Here is an 8028-nt window from a genome sequence, read left to right on the forward strand (position 1 = left end):
TATTCAGCAGCCAGCATATCATTGGGGCAGGGGTTTTCAAACTTACTCTACTACCATTGGCACTTTCATTGGATACAATAATGCATATTCCCCTAAGTTTCTGATTGATCAGAAGAGACATATTGCTCCCATTCTCATTTATTTCTGTCATATATCCTTTTTTCATTGCTTCTTTGTTATTTGGTGGCTGCCAACCCAGAGAAGGATTGATTCTCTTCTTCTTTGTGTATTAGCCTAAAATTGTACCCTGTATGACTGGCAGTAAGTTGACTTAGTGTCAGTAAAGATATGAGTAAAATACTTGATTATCATCAAAGTACATATTTATTTCAGCTTGAAATAAATGCTTTTGTGGGGTCTGTGGTAATATTAACAATCTATTGTTAAGTGAAGGATAGTTATACAATCAGTAAATGTTAATATATCATTTTTATTATAATCAAAATGATGACCTAATTTCATCTATCTTCTGATTTTATCTATCAATATATATGGTATCCTATGAGGTAGCAATTTGCTATGAGTAGTGAAAATTGATCATTTGTATAAAGTAGATTGTTCTTTGACTGAACATGTATGCTAAAGTTATGTGTCATGCCTGCCTATGTATTCCAATACACTTCTATCCTGAAAATTGGCTGTAGGACATAATGTGTGATCTAGGATGGAAATGTGAGTTAATATCCTTGAAGGCTCTCAATGATCTGATGGTATTTACATATATACATATCTATGTGTATTCCTAATGTCAGAATGAGGGCAAGAAATATGTGCATACACAAACAGATGTCAACATTTTAAACAAGAAGTAGCTGAGCGATATGGTATAGGCATGAGATCCCAGCTGTGAGACATAGGTAGGAATACTATAGTCTGCTGTCAAACCTAAGCAGTGAAGGAAACTCTATGGGAAATGTATGAGAGGTAAGAGATTTTGCCCCAAAATGAAGAACTGTCATCTGATACTACAACTGAACTTCCTGAAAGAAACAAAAATGAAGGGTAGGGTCTAAATATACATACACTCTCACCTATGTGTATCTATGCATATTTGCATGTTGGTAAGTCCAGACACACGTGAATGGATAGTTACAGAAAAGAAAGTGATAGAGATTAGAGAATTTAATTTTAAGTATTGATGACACTGCAGAGCCTTTGTTATTTTTCTAAGATCCTTGGGCTCTAGTATCAGTAGAGACCTTTCTAAAATCTTAGGTATTTCCAAGAAGAAATACCATGAATTCTTCTTGTTCCTAATCTATTGTAGTGGCCAAAACCAATTCAGTGTTATGCTGTAAGACTCAACAGGTTAAGAAATTTCTCTCTGGTGACTCCATTTTGTCTAGCTAGAGGATAAAACAAGTTACAGGGGTTCTGTCTTGTCTGTCTGACTGACTGTCTCTGTTTCTCTCTCTCTGTCTATTCTCTGTGTCTCTGTGTGTCTCGCCCTGTCTCTCTCTATGTCTCAATGACTGAGAAAAGGTTGGTCATTAGGGGTTTTTAAATTTGATGTGTATGTTCCAGAAATGCCTTACTGTTAAGGTGTGTTTTCAGCCCCAAACAAAAATTTGCCTAATTATGTGCTGGATGTCTATCTCAAGAGATGATGATGAAAAGACCAGAGAATCTTTTCATGCCCATGATCATCCCTGATATGTCTCATTTCATTGCTGTGGGAAGGAGGCTGGCTAAAATAGAATGACTTGCCTAGGATTTCACATGTTCTGGGGAAAACAGACAGCTGAAGACAGCTCCCTCATACCATTTGTGATATTTTTAGTGGATGAGAAGTCTTTTACCATCAAGTGATGGTTGGAATTTTATGTGAAAGGTAATACCCAAAGCATGTCTGTGTGTTTGTTTGCACATATATTCTGTAGATTAAGGTGAATAACTCATGAACTACAAATCCTTTTATGAATCAGAGAGGCTGGACAGACAGGACAGTAGTGCTAGAAAGGAGGGGAGAGAGGAAGAAGAAATGTAGATGGTTGATCAGCTCCATTTTCTTCATAGCAAGGGATATGGAACATAAGGAAACCCACAAAATCACTGCAAAAAGTGGTTTAGGGTCAGGTGAAAAAAACTCCTTTTACACCTTGCATAAATCTTTGTTTATCACATTTCATTGGAGAGAGAGGCCTCATTTCTAGGAAAACACAGGAAATAACCCCTAGCATATAAAGAGTATTTAGAGTTAGTATTCAGCTAGTTATAGCTGTTTGGAGAGAAAAAGTAGTTTTAGGAATTTCCAGAGTATTTGACTGCGCATAACTTAATGGTTCATGTTGGTAATGAAGAGCAGAACACTCAGAGATCTACAGAGGACAGCCATAAGAGGTCAGACACCCAAATACAGTCAGACTTGTGTAGAAAGCTGTACCGAGATGAAGGAACATGTTAGTGGGAACCATTTGGAAGGTCAGGGAAGTGCAATTTTGTCTGTGCCATTCATCATTTTGCAAATTGGGTGAAGGACTGAGACTCCAGTAAGGAGAGGGAGTTCTCACTGTCCTGGTGAGCAGTGAAGAGTTCTCTGCTTCTGGCCTGCCACCCATTGGTCCAATGTGAGAGTAAGTCAGTAAAGACATCCAGGATTACTGAAAGTAAGGAGGGAATAGAAGGAAGAGAGGAAGCAGAATATTAGGTATGACCTCAGGGTTGAGTTCCCTTGAACAACATCGTATTGAAAGTCATACAAGATAGCATTAGGTCCAGTGTTAGGCTACTGGGAAAAATTCTTCTACCTTGGATTAAATCGGTCCATATTTAATTTCCTGAAGAGATTCAACTGCATTTCTGTGGTAAAATGAAAATACTGCTTTTCATTTGGTTTTGGTCTCTTAGTTCACACCAGAGTACTCGAGCAAATTGCTAGATGGAACAAAAGAGCTGGAGATGGAGCTGCAGCTCAAGTGGCAAACATGATCCTAGCATGAACACAGACATGGTTTAAGTTCCCAGCCTCGTAGAAAAGTTTGATTTCTGCAGTATGTTCCAAATGAGTTTTCTGTGTCTTATTTTATTTTATTGTTTAGAGATGACACAACGTTAACTGCAATTGCAGTTTGTGACTCAAGAATTAACATTTGGTAAGTTGTGTTATCTGTCATCTGAGTGTAAAGTCATTTGTAGTGTCAGTTTAGTGTACAATCTATGTGACAGCTTATCAGTATCCTCATGTAATAGTTATTTTTGTACTGAAACTAAGTAGAAATTGATAGAGTCAATTAGGACATACTTGGTCATGGTCTGCCATGAAGTGAAATTAGCAATCATATCCTTATTTACCTATTATCAGTGCCTACGTGCAACTTGCACTGAGCTAATGGAGGTACGAATCCCAGACAATTAGGTTGTCTCAGTGGTTCTGAGGTGAAAGAGTTGTTGGGCCTCTTTCCTTCTCCAGAAATCTGTTTCTTAGACAGGCCCACTGTCAGTTCTGATGAGAGTCCAATTTCTAAGCTGTTGTTTCTTGTATTTTGTTGATAAGCAGTTAAGAGCCAAGTTTGTGAAAATGAGAAGGGAGTAGAGCAGACTTAGACAGCTGAAAATCAGATTGCATAAAGGATTGAGTTTCTCTGTAGTGAGTTGCATGTACAATTAAACTACATGATACCAATAAACATTTTGTTAATTTTAAGAAAGAAAATTTCTTTACTTGTGCATAGAAACTTTCTTTTGAAGAGATAATAGTGTAAATTCCCAAAGAAATTAATTTCCTTTCTAGGGAAATGTGGAGACAGATTTCTGATGTTCAGGGAAAATTTTCCAACAAAGGAAAAGACATTAACTAAGTTTCTATATCATCTCAATATTGTGTGCCTGGGAATCTTTCTAACTTTGTTTGGAAGAACAGAAATATATAAAAGATATGTTTCATGTCCCTGTTGTGATTGAGATCCTGCAAAAACACTAGCACAATCTGAAGGGCATTTCACAATCCTTGGACACACACTACCAAATCCCCACCGTTGACTACACTTCTGTGTTACACATCTGGAATATCAACTTGAGCTACCACATAAAAATTAGTGTGTTTTGCAATAGAATCATTTATTTTTCTATTTGCTTGAAGTAATTTTTACTTTCTTTCTTGGTTTATCAGACCTCTGATCGATCAAGTACTTATCAATTTACTTTCATGACTTATTATAATCCCTAAAGTCTTTGGGATATTTGTAGCTCTGTCTTTATAAAAATAAAAGATACATAGAGCCCGTATCCTAGCTACTGAAGAGTCTGAGAACTGTGGATCGTGGATCAGAGAGAGCCCTGGCACTAAAGACCTAGAGATTCCTACCTCCCATTAATTACCAGAAAAAAAAAAATAGAAGCGGTGCTGGGGCTCAAGAAGTAGAGTGGTACCTCTGAGCTGAAGAGCTCAGGGACAATGCCCAGGCTCAGAATTCAAGTCCCTTGAATGGAAAAAATATCAGATATACTATTGATTTCATTCTTTTCAGCTTCTTGAGATGTGGTTATTAGCATATGATCTTCTGATAGAATATATATTCTTCAGCTAGAGGAATAGGTCATGAAGAGAATTTTTTCTGGTCAGTATGTCAGCTGCACTTCACAAGATGTTACAAATGCAGTCAACCAAATGATACAATCCTTTCTGGATGAAGCAGTGGAGATCTAATTAGTAATATCGGTGGGAAACTCTGGAATTCTTATCCAGTTAACTTCCTGAAAGCCAGAAGTATGGCTCAAGTGGTAGAGAATCTTCTTAACAGAGAAAGCTAAGGGAGAGCACCCAGGCCGTAAGAGGAAGCCCAATAGTACCTGCACATAAACACAGTAAGAAAGAGAAAGAAAGAAGTCCACCTCCCTAGCAGAGACAGTCACAGGCCTTTTGTGAATGGATGAAAGAGATATTCCAATATGGCACCCAAAAGGAAGCAAATGTAAATGTACTCCATCTGGCAAAGAAAACTTGAAAGTATTACGACATGAAAGTCATTTCATTTTGCTAAAGACACTGCAATGATTAACAACAAAAAGGCAACTAATCCTCAACGCACCCAATTTGACACAACAGACATCGCTGAACATAAATGAGTAGATGGAACCCAACCATGTTAGATCCTTTCCAAAGAATCCGCAAGAAACCAGATTCAACTGAAGGCCAAGAGCCAAAGACAGCACATATCTGTAGAATATTCCACCCAACATTCTCAGAATAAATATCATTCCAGCAACCTTCAAAGTTTCTACAAAGGAAATTAATATTTAGAGCATAGAGGCAGCATTATTCTCTTTTTCCCTTTCCCTTCCTCTAATATTCCTCTACAGTAATTATTCAAAGAGGTTTCTTGGCAGAGTATAAAGGAAGTCCTAAAAATTACATATAAGAGAAGACAATGTTACTGTTTGCTATCATACTATGATGGAATTCAATTGGAAATGGACAAAAGATAAAAGACAGAAAATATTGAAATACATAGAAATGGAACAAAACGCTTTGAATGGTTAATTGATTATTGAAGAAAGAAAGGATGGATATGTATTCAAGTCTATAAAAACCATTAGAGAGTCTGACTATGACGTTTGGTTTCATCCTATAGGGACACCTCATCCTATACCACAACCAAACTTGACGACACAAACAACAATGAAGGGTAAGGTCTAAATATATATATACTCTCATCTATGTGGATCTATGCATAATAAAATGTATGAAGTACAGTCATACATAAAAGGATAGTCACTAAAAGAAAGTGATTAGTATTATTGAACTTTATTTTAGGTATTGATGACACTGCAGGGCCTTTGATATTTTTCTAAGATTTGTGGGCTGTAATATCAGTAGATAACTTTTTAAAATCTTAGGTGTTTCCAAGAAGAAATGTCAAGAGTTATTGTTCCTAATCTATTGTGGTGTTCAAAGGCAATTTAGTGTTTTGCTGTAAGGCTCAGCAATTTAAAAACTTCTCTCTGATCACTAGAGGATAAAACAAGTTACAGTTGCAAACTCTCTCTCTTTCTCTCTCTCTCTCTCTCTCTCTCTCTCTCTCTCTCTCTCTCTCTCTCTCTCTCTCTCTCTCTCTGTCTCTCTCCTCTCTCCCTCTCTTTCTCTCTCCTTGTCTCTTTGTCTCGATGAATGAGAAAAGGCTGATTACTAGGGGATTTTTAATTTGATGTGTATTTTCCTAAAATGTCTTACTGTTAACGTGCGTTTTCTGCCCCAAACAAAAATTTGCTGGATGTCTATCTGAAGTGATGATGATGATGATAAAAAAGACCAGCAAATCTGTTCATGCCCTTGTTCGTCCCTGATGTGTCTTATTTCATTGCTGTGGGAAGGAGACTGTCTAATATAGAATGATTTGCCTAGGATTTCAGTTGTTCATGGGAGAAGTGGCAGTGGAAGAAACCTCCTCATACCATTTGTGATTTATTTAGTGAATGAGAAGTTTTTTATCATCAAGTTAGGGTTGAAATATTATGTGAAAATCAAATATTACTAAACAGCCAAAGCATGTCTGTGTTTTTGTTTCCACATATATTGTGTAGGTTAAGGTGAATAAGTCATGAACTAGAAATCCTTTTATGAATTAGAGAGGCTGGAGAGACAGAGGACAGTAGTGCCAGCAAGGAGGGGAGAGAGGGAGCAGAAATGTAGATGGTTGATCAGCTCAATTTCCTTAACATAGCAAGGGAAACGGAACATCAGGAAACCCACGAAAACAGTGCAAACAGTGCTTTATGGTCATAGGAAAAGAACTCCTTGTGAATCTTGCATAAGTTTTTATTTAGCACAGGTAATCATTTCATTGGAGAGAGACGCCTCATTTCTAGGAAAGCACAGGAAATACCCCCTTCCATATACAGTATATGTAGAGTTTGTTTTCCGGGTATTAGAGCAATTTGGGAAGAAAAAGTCTCTTTAGAAACTTCCATAGTATTTGACTGTGCATAATTTAATGGTTCATGTTGATAATGAGGAGCAGAACATACATAGATTGACAGAGGACAGCCATATGTGGTCAGATACCCAAGTATAGACAGAGTAGTGTACAAAGCTGTACAGAGAACAAGAACCGTATTTGTGGGAACAATTTAGAAGGTCAGGGAAGTGTAATTTTGTCTGTGCCATTCTGTCTTTTTTGCAAATTGAGTGAAGGATTGAGACTCCAGTATGGAGAGGGAGTTCTCCTTGTCCTGCTGAGCAGTGAAGAGTTCTCTGCTTCTGGCCTGCCACCCATTGGTCCAATCTGAGAGTAAGTCAGTAAAGACATCTAGGATTACTGAAAGTAATGAGGGAATAGAAGGAACAGAGGAAGCAGAGTATTAGCTATGACCTCAGGTTGAGTTCCCTTGAAGAGTATTTTATTGAAATTCATACAAGATGTCAAGAGGTACTGTGGTAGCGGTACTGGGAAAAATTCTTCTACCTTGCATGCAACTGTTCCATATTTAATTTCCTGAACAGATTCAACTGTATTTCTGGGTAAAATGAAAATACTGCTTTTCATTTGGTTCTGGTCTCTTAGTTCACACCGGAGTACCAGAGCAAAGTGCTAGAGGGGACAGAGGAGCTGGAGATGGAGCTGTAGCTCAAATGGCAAACATGATCCTACATGAACAGAGTCATGGTTTTAGTATCCAGCCTTGTAGAAAAGTTTGATTTCCTCTCTATGTTCCAAATCAATTGTTTGTGTCTTACTTTATTTTTTAGAGATGAAACAACGTTAACTGCAATTGCAGTTTGTGACCCAACCATTAACATTTGGTAAGTTGTATTATCTCTCATCTGAGTGTAAATTCATTTGTAGTGTGAATTTATTACACAATCTATATGACAGCTTCTTCGTGTCCTCCTGTAATCATTTTGTTTGTATTGAAACTAAAAGAAAGTGATAGAGTCAGTTAGCACATACTTGGTCATGGTCTGCTATGAAGTGAAAAGTAGCAACCATATCTTTATTTACCTATTATCAGGGCCCTCATGCCACTTGCACTAAGCCAATGGAGGTAAGAATCCCAATCAGGAGCAATGAGGTAGTCTCAGTGTTTCTGAGG

This window comes from Megascapheus bottae, unplaced genomic scaffold (assembly GCF_031878675.1).
Source record: "Megascapheus bottae isolate mThoBot1 unplaced genomic scaffold, mThoBot2.hap1 HAP1_SCAFFOLD_40, whole genome shotgun sequence".
In the NCBI taxonomy this organism is placed as follows: domain Eukaryota; kingdom Metazoa; phylum Chordata; class Mammalia; order Rodentia; family Geomyidae; genus Megascapheus; species Megascapheus bottae.